The sequence below is a fragment of the Nansenia antarctica genome (genome assembly GCF_963989245.1).
Source record: "Nansenia antarctica genome assembly, chromosome: 5".
NCBI classification, from domain to species: Eukaryota; Metazoa; Chordata; class Actinopteri; order Argentiniformes; family Microstomatidae; genus Nansenia; species Nansenia antarctica.
In genome coordinates this window covers 3,022,860-3,035,230 of record NC_137690.1, presented here as the reverse complement: position 1 = coordinate 3,035,230, position 12,371 = coordinate 3,022,860, and positions in this window count along the sequence as shown.

The following is a 12,371-nucleotide window of genomic DNA, read 5'->3' as shown; positions in this document are numbered from 1 at the left end:
TACATAATAGTTAAAGGTCCCGGTACGCTTTGTGACTGCGTTTACGTAGCACTCATCTGATACACTACTGCAATACCCATTTATAAACACGCGGGGGCGCCATCGTCACGGCCATATAGCAGCAGGCCTCTCTTCAATATTCGACTGAATTAAAATAATGAAGTGTTGACATGCACTCGGTAACTATGCAGTGAGGCTGGTGACTTCCAGAATTGAGGAGGCCAAATTGTTTCCGCTTGCTCGCTACACTCGCGATGGAATGTTCCCTGTTCTTCTTATCTCTGAAGAAATGACATTGCTGTAAGTCTATGAGCCTGCCTGATAATTAACTAAACTTTTAAAAATATATATTTATATTAAATATATTGAATAAAACTACATTTGATAAAGAAACTGTTACTTATCTTTTTTATATGCTAAACTTGATTAAATTGATGATTACATGTTGAAGCTGTAGAAGAAGAAGAAGAATGAAAAATGTAGGCTAAACAAAATTGTTTTTTAACCACATAATTATCAAATTCCTGCCTTTTACACATGTTCACTGGGCATTTATATAACATCCAAAATGTCATTTCTCAACTTAATTATCAGGCAGGCTCATAGACTTACAGCAATGTCATTTCTTCAGGCAGGCACTTAGGCTAAGCTCTGCACAATGAATTCCATCAATCAGAACTTTCTGATTGTAGCTTACACTCCAAATAGTATCTATGCCTTTGGCCAGCACAAATACAGATAAGAAGAACAGGGAACATTCCATCGCGAGTGAAGCGAGCAAGCGGAAAAAAATTGGCCTCCTCGAAATCGAATACATTAAAAATAAAACTGTTCAATAAATCCTAAATGTTGTCTACCTATTCGATGTATAAATCGCGCCAGAATCTCGCTGACTTCCGAGGTCATTGAGTATTTGGCCAAATGAGCTATTATTTTCAGGGATAATAGCCATGGGTGTTCTAGACGTGTCCTGCAAAGGACAAGTTGACAGGACACTCGTAGCCACTATGGCGAGTGTTTCTTTGACTGAAGTGACTGGCGAATTCTCAAAATGGCTTCATGTGATTGGACAAACAAAATGTCAATCTTTCAGACCTGGACTCAATGCGTGGTGAGGCCAGGCCTCCTCTGCCCACCCATTTTCAGTGATTTGGCCAATCACATATTGCCATGAAGAAAATTGCATTACATTGACTTCTATGAGAAACCACTTTCCTGGGAGGCCTGGCCTCCCTCAATACAAACGGATAGGGATTCTGGCCTGTAGGTGCTTTACAATTGCAATATTGGGTTTTAGCCATGGAAAAATTCAGATTTACGAACAAAACGTAAATAATATTAATATTTAAAAAATATATATATGTTTTTTGTCAAATAAATAAAATAAAAATAAAAATATATATAATTATTGCTTTTTTAAATCTCTCTCTCTTCTCTCAAATTATTGGGGAGGCCAGGCCTCCTCCACCTCTATGGAGGAGCCTCCACTGTAACTATGGTAGCCTAGCTTATCCAGCTAGCTGCCCATCTGAGTGGAATACGTTTCAATAGCCAAATCAGTTACAGAGATGTACTGTATATGCTTCGACATGCTGGAGGGAAACACATTTACGGTTTTAAGATTTATCAACAGGATTCTACAAAGGTCATCTGATCGTGATATTTTGATGATATCACATTATTTTCGAGGGCTTTCTTTGATGCTTTAATGATCGGAATGAGAGATGAATAGATGTGTGGGGCTTTTTAATATTATGTGTATTATTATTATAATTGTTTTTAATTAAAAAAAATTGGGGGGGGGGTAACGGAGCTCCTGAGGGGCTGCAGACAAAACCCAGACGGATGACGTCATCATCACAACAGTCGAGGTGACCTGATGACGTCACAATCGAATGCCCGGCTATATTATACAAAAGGCAACTGAACTCAACCGAGCCAGTGTGATGTCTGTTTCACCAGGATCAACACGCTGTCACCAGGTAAGTTAGCTAGTTACCTTTGGAGATAATAATAATAATAATAACTTTATTTGTATAGCGCTTTTCCTGCAAACGTTGCAGCTCAAAGTGCTTTAATCATTATATAATCTTAATTTAATTATTTTGTCATTTAAAGGCATTATTTAAATGATGGGTTTTTATAATCTTAGCATTGTGTGTGTGTGTGTGTGTGTGTGTGTGTGGATGTGTGTGTGGGAGTGGGTGTGTGTGTGTGTGTGTGTGTGTGTGTGTGTGGGTGACTGGGTGTGTGTGTGGATGTGTGTGTGTGGGTGTGGGTGTGGGTGTGCGCGGGTGTGTGTGTGCGCGCTGAGTGTCAAAGTCTAGCTCATTTATTGTTTGAAAGTGATGAAAAGTGTTGGCCAACAGAGATGCTTATATAAAGAAGCTTTCCCTTTACAACCCAACGTCCTAGCCGTCATTTAGGAAGGTAGAAATACAACAAGGATACGGCTTTTTGGCACGTTGCACCTGTTGTTGTCATGACAACTGATGCTTCGATCACAATGTCGCGCAATGTCAACGTCAGTCACTTTTGAAGTTCAAACAGCCTCACAGTCATCCATGAACTCATAGTGGACAAGTCATTCTATAATAATAATAATAATAATATATAAATATAAAATACGTCATTTCACATTCTCTTCCTTGTTCAGTTGTTTGTAGAAAGTTGCAGAAATGCCAAAAAACAAGAAGAGCCAGGGAGAAGATGGCTTCAATGTCCAGTCTTGGCAGCTGGAGAATGAGTGTGAGGATGAGGACATGGCGTTCTCCAAGTCTCTGAAGTCATCCCCCCCTCAGGGCCGCCCCTGGGGACGACAACAAGGCCCATAGAGCAGCCAGCCCGGAGGACCAACCCGGAGGTGTGTGTGTGTGTGTGTGTGTGTGTGTGTGCGCTGAGTAGAGATCAACGTGAGTCTTGTGTGTAAATTACCAGAGAGTCTAGAATTACAGATTTGCGCTTTAAAAATTTGCCTTGACAAGTAAAAGTCTACGGGCTTGACGGTCCGCCTGTATTAATAGAGTGTTTTAACTTTATAGGTTAAATTATTCACTTTAATTGGTCCCAGAAGGCCTTGCGGCAAGACGTCATAGAAGTTGACAGTTTAGTTTGTTGGTTTTTGAGAAATGCAAATTGTAACGTCCAGAATTAAAGTGAACATCCAATAACTCGTTTATTGTTTGAAAGTGCTCAAAAGTGTATGCCAACAGATTTTTTAATATAAAGAAGCTTTTGCTTTATAACCCGACGTCCTAGCCATCATTTAGGAAGGTAGAAATACAACAAGGATACAGATTTCTGGCACGTTACTTACTTACTTACTTACTTACAACTGATGCTTCGATCACAATGTCGCGCAATATCTATACGTCAGTCACTTTTGAAGTTCAAACAGCCTCACAGTCATCCATGAACTCATAGGGGACAAGTCATTCTATAATAATAATATATAAATATAAAATACGTCATTTCATATTCTCTTCCTTGTTCTAAGTCTCACATTTAAAAAAAAATGATGTGAGACTTTGTGATTTCATTACAAAAGTCCGTAATTAGTGTGCTTGCTGTAGGCAAAGTCAACCAGGACTATATACACGTGTCCGACAGGTCTAAAGAGCACCACAGCTCTTTCTCTGACAAGACAAGACCACTTGGGAAACATGAAAAACACAACACATGTTTGTGCCATTTCTACAGATTTAACAATACACAGATATCTGACATCAACATGTTCATCTCTTCCATCTGTCACTCCACATCTGAATATCTAAACCATCACATTAATAGTTATTTTTCTGTTCTGGCCATTTGTTTGTTGGCTAGCTAACACAGTGGCTTTGACACCCGGTTACCACGGTAACGGTCTATGGTCTAACATAGGGATGGGCAACTTATGTACAGTTAGGTCCATATATATTTGGACACAGACGGATTTTTTTTCTTCTTTTAGCTGTTTACCAAAACATCTTCAAGTTACAGTCATATAATGCATATGGGCTTAAAGTGCAGACTCTCAACTTTAGGGTAAGGGTATTCACATCCAAATTGAAGGTTTAGGAATTACAGCTCTTTAATATGTAGCTCCCTCTTTTTCAAGGGACCAAAAGTAATTGGACAATTGACTCAAAAGCTGTTTCATGGGCCAGTGTGGGCTATTCCTTCATTATTTGTTTATCAATTAAGCAGGTAAAAGGTCTGAGTACTTTCTATTGGCCCAAACACCAAATAGTTCCTTTACATGATACCAACAGGTTGTTAGTCCAATAAAAAGTAAATATTGGGTAAATCAGGACAGTTCAACCAGGAAGCTATGTGGAACTATTTGAAGCTCATTGGCGCCACTCTTCTAACATACCACTCTGCTGCAAGGCTACTTGGTTGCTGTTTTTCTGTTCAACCAGTTCTGCGTGATCTATTTCTAAACCCACTCACATCGCTCTGCTCCATAGCTATTGCATAACTATTAACTGTTGACAGATATCATGTCTACCTCATCTATTTCTATGCTCTGTCTTTCTGTCACTTATCCCATGCACTGTGTGTGTGTGTGTGTGTGTGTGGCAGGCTGGACTGTACCATCTGTAACGTCACCCCCCCCAGCCTGCTGGACTGTACCATCTGTAACGTCACCCCCCCCAGCCTGCTGGACTGTACCATCTGTAACGTCACCCCCCCAGCCTGCTGTACTGTACCATCTGTAACATCACCCCCCCCAGCCTGCTGGACTGTACCATCTGTAACGTCACCCCCCCAGCCTGCTGGACTGTACCATCTGTAACGTCACCCCCCCCAGCCTGCTGGACTGTACCATCTGTAACGTCACCCCCCCCAGCCTGCTGGACTGTACCATCTGTAACGTCACCCCCCCCAGCCTGCTGGACTGTACCATCTGTAACGTCACCCCCCCAGCCTGCTGGACTGTACCATCTGTAACGTCACCCCCCCCAGCCTGCTGGACTGTACCATCTGTAACGTCACCCCCCCAGCCTGCTGGACTGTACCATCTGTAACGTCACCCCCCCCAGCCTGCTGGACTGTACCATCTGTAACATCACCCCCCCAGCCTGCTGGACTGTACCATCTGTAACGTCACCCCCCCAGCCTGCTGGACTGTACCATCTGTAACGTCACCCCCCCAGCCTGCTGGACTGTACCATCTGTAACGTCACCCCCCCCAGCCTGCTGGACTGTACCATCTGTAACGTCACCCCCCCCAGCCTGCTGTACTGTACCATCTGTAACGTCACCCCCCCCAGCCTGCTGGACTGTACCATCTGTAACGTCACCCCCCCAGCCTGCTGGACTGTACCATCTGTAACGTCACCCCCCCAGCCTGCTGGACTGTACCATCTGTAACGTCATCCCCCCCAGCCTGCTGGACTGTACCATCTCGTGACGTTAGAATTATAACGTTCTCAATTTTTGTCAAATTTGTTTTACATAGTCTGATCCATTAGGTGTTTATTAAATGCCTGTGTGGTGTTATTTTTAAAATGTTGACATTTTTGAGTTAGTAATTCATAAAATACAAAGGTTCCATCTCACAAAACATAATGGAATGTCAAAACTTTGACGCTCAATATCTCTGAACTGCCCTAAACGGAGATAGAACCTTATCATTCTAAACGGAGATAGAACCTTATCATTCTAAACGGAGATAGAACCTTATCATTCTAAACGGAGATAGAACCTTATCATTCTAAACGGAGATAGAACCTTATCATTCTAAACAGAGATAGAACCTTATCATTCTAAGCTCACCATCTGTAACGTCACCCAAGGACACACATTCATTGCCTATTTCATAAATGTTCTCTATATAACGACGTCGATCATTGATCGGCAACGACACTATATAATAGTTTGCCTAACTGGCCATCGGATTTGGGCTCCTAATATCTAAAAAGCACTACGGTTTTCTTATTTTATCGGATTAAAGTAGCGAAGACCAGAAATTCCCATTGACCGCCAGTCAAACTTCTCCGCTTCTATCACCCAAAAAGGGGCGTGATCATTCTGATGACAGGGAGATGACGCGCAATTGCTCTGATGAATCACCCAAAAAGGGGCGTGATCATTCTGATGACAGGGAGATGACGCGCAATTGCTCTGATGAATTGATGATGCAGTAATTCATGCAAAAGGAGCCCCGACCAAGTATTGATACTTTTCAGAAGGTCAGAATGGTTATTTCTGTATTATAAATCCTTTTTTTGATTGGTCTTATGTAATATTCAAATATTTTGAGATCCTGGATTTCTTCATTTTCATGAGCTGTAAGCCGTAATCATCAACATTAAATCAAAAACGGCTTGAAATATTTCACTTTGTGTGTAATGAATCTAGAATACATAAACGTTTTACTTTTTGAATTAAATTATGGAAAATAATGAACTTTTCCGCGATATAATTATATTACGTTCACAACAAATGAATGTATTGTTGGAATTACATGCGTTTGCGTTTTGGTAGGCAAAAACACTTTTTGACCTACTAGACATTCCGTAGAAACGAACGTCAACGTAAACGAACAACGTAAAAACGTCAACCAACAAATGAACGTCATGACGTCAACACCGTTGGTTGTTTTGGCGGTTGTTTTGACTTCAGACGCTCGAGAGAGGTGCTTTCAAACGGACTGACATCAAGTTATAGAAAATGGAAAGGTGCGTAATTCATACAGGTTATTAAAGCTTAACACGATAACAGACGTCAGCTCCTCTAACGTTAGTGAAGTCTAGAGAGCTAACTGGGTCTTAGAGAAATGAAGTTAGTTGCGAAAATGCCAACGATAGCCGATTATCTAGCTAGCTACACATCAGACCCAGTGCGCATGCGCTGTGCTACATCAGACCCAGTGCGCATGCGCTGTGCTAGCAGAACCTTTTCCAGCCTTAATGTATCTTTGACAAAACAAACATTTGTGAAATGTAATTCACTATCTTCTATCTTCTATCTTAAACACACCTGTGGAATGTAATCTTCTATCTTAAACACACCTGTGGAATGTAATCTTCTGTTGTAGTGCCGGAGGAAAAAGGAAAGACGTAGGCAACGTAATGATAACTGTTTAATCAAAACAACAACTTGTACTCTCAGTACAGGACCAGAAAATGGTTACCAAAACTCGTGTATCTAAACAGGAAGGTGCAACGTTAATAATCCTCCCCTCTGCCCCTAGTGCCAGAACTGGTTCCCTCCCACTACACAACCAACAGTAAGAGGAGAACATGAACCCATAATGTAGTCACTACACCAGCCCCCCCAGTGTTCACCTCAATATTGGAAATCCTCACGGCGAGGAGGGCGTATGGCCCGGCCCCTACGATCGTAGGTAAAGTCAGGAGGTGCGGGAGGAGGTGTGACATCGCCCATCACGTCCCCCTGCAGGGAAGGACGGGGGGCAGCGACGACCGGGGGCTCGCGAGCTGCGGGGGGTTGTCGGGGTCGGAGGGGGGAATGGCCAGGGCGCGGCAGGGGAGGTAGGACTGGAGGCCGGCCTCTGCGCGGTGGCAGGGCCAAGTCCAGGGGCAGTTCAAGGTCCAAGTGGGCCGGTTTGAGGCGATCAACGGACACACACTCAGGCCTACCCCCCATGTCAACCATGAAGTTCTTGGCTCCGGCCTCGATGACACGGAAAGGCCCGTCATAAGGAGGACGTAGTGGAGTCCTGTGGCCATCATGACGAATGAAAACGAACCTCGCTGAGTGCAGCTCCGGGGGCACCCTCGAAGTAGGGACACCATGCTGCGTAGTCGGGACCGGGACGAAGGTCCTGGCGCTGTCCAGCAGGGAGGCGCGCTGAGCGGCGGCGGACCAGGGCTCCGTTGACTTGGGAATGAAGTCACCGGGGACCCGCAGCGGCTGTCCAAACACCAGCTCAGCGGACGACGACTGGAGGTCCTCCTTAGGCGCTGTCCTGAGCCCCAGCATGACCCACGGCAGCTTGTCAAGCCAGTCGCTGTCCGTGAGGCTGGCTCGAAGGGCGGCCTTCATGGATCGATGGAAACGCTCACAGAGCCCGTTCGCCTGCGGGTGATAGGCGGTTGTGCGGTGGAGCTTGACCCCCAGATTCTCCGCCACCGCTGCCCACAGCTCTGAAGTAAACTGTGAGCCACGGTCAGAGGAGAGATCAGCAGGGGTGCCGTAGCGGGAGACCCACACCGCGATGAACGCCCGGGCCAGGTCGGGGGCTGTCGTTGAGGAGAGCGGAACTGCCTCCGGCCAGCGAGTCGTCCTGTCCACCATGGTAAAGAGATAGGTGTATCCGTGCGAGGGGGGCAGCGGCCCTACCAGGTCCACGTTTACATGATCGAACCTCCGCTCAGGCACAGAGAACTGCTCCAGGGGGGCCTTGACGTGTCGATGCACCTTGGCGCGCTGGCAGGCGATGCACGTGTCAACCCAGGCCCTCACATCCCTCTTGAGCCCATGCCAGACGAATTTCTCTGACACCAGCCGTGAGGACGGTTTCCTACCAGGGTGAGACAAGCCGTGTATCGCCTCGAAGGCGGGGCGCCTCCAGTTGGCGGGGACCACCGGTCGTGGCTGACCCATGGAGACGTCGCACAGGAGCGTGGCCCCTGCGTCACCGAAAACCACCTCTTCTAGGCGCAGTCCTGTGTCCGACAACTTGAGAGCCTGGACGGCGGGGTCGGCGGCCTGGTCTGCAGCCATGCGCGCGTAGTCCAAACCCAGTTGGACCGCACCAACCACCGCCCTGGAGAGACAATCCGCGACCTGGTTGGACTTCCCAGCAACGTGCTGGATGTCTGTGGTGAACTCGGATATGTAGGCGAGCTGGCGCTGTTGGCGGTCGGACCACGGCTCCGCCACCTTGGACATGGCGTGCGTGAGTGGCTTGTGGTCCACGTAGGCCGTAAACTCGCGGCCCTCCAGTAAAAAACGGAAGTGTCTGACAGCAAGCCACAGCCCGAGGAGCTCCCTGTCGAATGTGCTGTACCTTTGCTCTCTGGGAGACAGCTGGCGGCTGAAGAATGCAAGAGGCTGCCAGGCGTCCCCAACCCACTGTTCGTACACCGCTCCCACAGCAAAGTCAGAGGCGTCCGTGGTGAGAGCAGTGGGTGCCGAGGGCGAGGGGTGGGCCAACATGGCAGCGCGGGCCAGGGCCGCCTTGGTGTCCTGAAAGGCTTTGACACGCTCCGCCGTCCAGTCCACCGGCTGCTTCAGAGTCTTGCCCTTCTGGGCATCGTACAGAGGCCGCAGGATGTGAGCGATGTGGTGGAGGAAGCGATAGTAGAAGGTTACCATCCCGATGAACCCCTTGAGCTCGCTGATTGTGCTGGGGCGCGGGAAAGCAGCGACAGCTTCTACCTTCGAGGGGAGGGGGGTCACCCCCTCTGCGGAGACCCGGTGCCCGAGAAAGTCGATGGCGTTCCGTCCGAACTCACACTTCGCCGGATTGACAATCAGCCCATGTTGGCTGAGCCGTGTGAAAAGGGCCCGGAGGTGGGACAGGTGCTCCTCCTCCGTGGTGCTTGCGACGAGGATGTCATCCAAGTAGACGAAGAGGAATGGTAGGTCCCGGAGCACCGAGTGCATGAGGCGTTGGAAGGTCTGCGCCGCGTTCTTCAGGCCGAACGGCATCCGCAGAAACTCGAAGAGCCCAAATGGCGTGATTACGGCCGTCTTAGGGACGTCCTCGGGGTGCACCGGCACCTGATGGTACCCCCGTACCAGGTCCACTTTGGAGAAGAAGCGTTTGCCTGCCAGGTTCGCTGAAAAGTCCTGGACATGTGGGACCGGGTAGCGGTCAGGCTTGGACGCGTCGTTGAGGCGGCGGTAGTCCCCACATGGGCGCCACCCGCCGTCTGACTTAGGGACGATGTGCAGGGGAGACGCCCAGGGGCTGCTCGAGCGCCGAACGATGCCCACCTGCTCCATATGCGCAAACTCCGCCCTGGCGATGGCCAGCTTCTCCGGGTTGAGGCGCCTGGCCCTGGCGTGGAGGGGAGGCCCCTCGGTCTCGATGTGGTGCTCCACTCCGTGTTTCACCGTGGGCGCGGAGAAGGTGGGCTTGGTAAGGTCGGGGAATTCGGCGAGCAGCCGAAGGTACTGGTCACTTTCGGCGAGCGTATTGGACCACCCGCTGTAGACCGCCTCCCCCTGCGTACAGGCGAATGAAGCGAAAGTCTGTGAGTTGACCAGGCGCCTGTTCCCCACGTCCACCAACAGGTTGTGGGCGCACAGAAAATCCGCACCAAGGAGGGGAAATGTGACAGCCGCTATGACAAAATCCCACGAAAAACATTGCCCTCCGAAGCACACGTCCACCGCCCTAGTGCCGTAAGAGCAGATAGGTGTGCCGTCCGCGCCTGCCAACTGCGGACCACGCTCCTCCTTCGCCATATCCGATCTCTCTGCCGGAATGATGCTCCACTGGGCACCTGTGTCACAAAGGAAACTGCGACCAGAGGCGGTGTCTTGTATGAAGAGCAGCCTGTTGGTGACGCCAGCGCTCAGGGCCACTACTGAGCGCCGGCCCCGCCGTTTCCCGTCGGTCCGAAGGTGCAGGGTGAGCGGCACCGTTTGGCCTTGGCGCCAAAAGTGGCGTGGTAGAAACAATGGCCCGCAGCGTTACCCTGCTGGCCAGAAGGTCTGGCGTCATCCTTCGCTCTCCTGCGACGGTCGGGTGGCGGGGCGGCCGCGGGAGCGAGCAGGTCGGGGGACCGTTGAGGCATGGCCAAGACGAACCGGTCCGCCTCCCTGGCCAGGGCGCGGGGCTCCATGATGGCGGTGTTGGCCAGCGCCATCCTAACTTGAGCTGGCAATGTGCGCATGAACAGCTCTGTGAAGAGGATCATGGGGTCTTCTGTACCGAGCAGGTTTAGCATCCTCTCCATGCTCGCAGAAGGCCTCTCGTCACCCAAGTCCGACATGGCAAATAGGCGACGCACCCTCTCCGCAGTGGACAGTTCAAATGTCTCTAGAAGCAGGGCCTTGAGGCGCTCATATTTGTTCGTCGTCGGGGGAGCAGACAAAAAACCTACCACTCGAGCCGCGGTGGAGCTGCCCAACATTGCCACAGCATGGTTGTACCGGTCGTCGTCGTCATCGATGTCACTTTTATTGAAATGTGCCTCTACAATAGCAAACCATGCAGCAGGCGTTGAGTCCCAGAATTCTGGTAGCTTGAGAGTGGGAGTGTGCGCACCACGCGTTACCCTGACAGGGGATGGTGATGGCTGCCGCTGGTTCGAACGTCTTCCTCGCCCGGACATTTTGCAGGATTGTAATGTTCGTCGCTGGTTTTCGTACACAATTACGTTAACAAAAATCCACGTCGGGTCACCAGTGTAGTGCCGGAGGAAAAAGGAAAGACGTAGGCAACGTAATGATAACTGTTTAATCAAAACAACAACTTGTACTCTCAGTACAGGACCAGAAAATGGTTACCAAAACTCGTGTATCTAAACAGGAAGGTGCAACGTTAATAATCCTCCCCTCTGCCCCTAGTGCCAGAACTGGTTCCCTCCCACTACACAACCAACAGTAAGAGGAGAACATGAACCCATAATGTAGTCACTACACCGTCTTAAATATGAATGAATTGTTTGGGGTTAACTGGTTTTCCTACCGTTCCTGTTTTGTGAATATTCTTGTATTAAAAAAGGACTTGCTGTTCGTAGCTAAAGTTAGGATATTTATAGCATAGAGTACAGCACAGTGTTTTATTTGTATAGCATAGTAGAGGAGGAGACGACGGAAGAGAGGAGGAAGAGGAGGAGTGAACACTCGGCCCGGAGCGACGAAGACGAGGACGACGATGACGAAGATGTGGTATGGAGGCCCAAGAAGGCCAAACGGAGGGAGCAGCTGAGCTCGGAGGAGGAGGAGGAAGAGGGGGAGGAAGAGGAGGAGGAGCTGGACAAGGTGATGAGGCTGCTGCCCGACATTGTGCCCAAAACACCAAATTTAACAGCCCTGCTTATCATTTACACCTGAATCCTTGTAACACTAACGAGTCACATGACACCAGGGCGGGAAAACAACATCATTGGGCACAATTAGGACATGTTCACTATGGGGTGTACTCACGTTTGTTGCCAGCTGTTTAGACATTAACAGCTGTGTACTGAGTAATTTTCAAAGGACAATAAATCTATATTGTTATTCAAGCAGCACACTGACTACTTTAAGTTATATCAAAGTTTCAGTAGGATAATGTTATCCCCTGAAAGGATATAACAGAATATTTGCAAAAATCTAAAGGGTGTACTGTGGTCCGACTCCCGTCTCTCGGCACTACAGTACTCACTTTTGAGATATACTGTATATATGGATGTCTACACACACACACACACACACACACACACTTACATACATATGGATGTCTACACACACAGAAG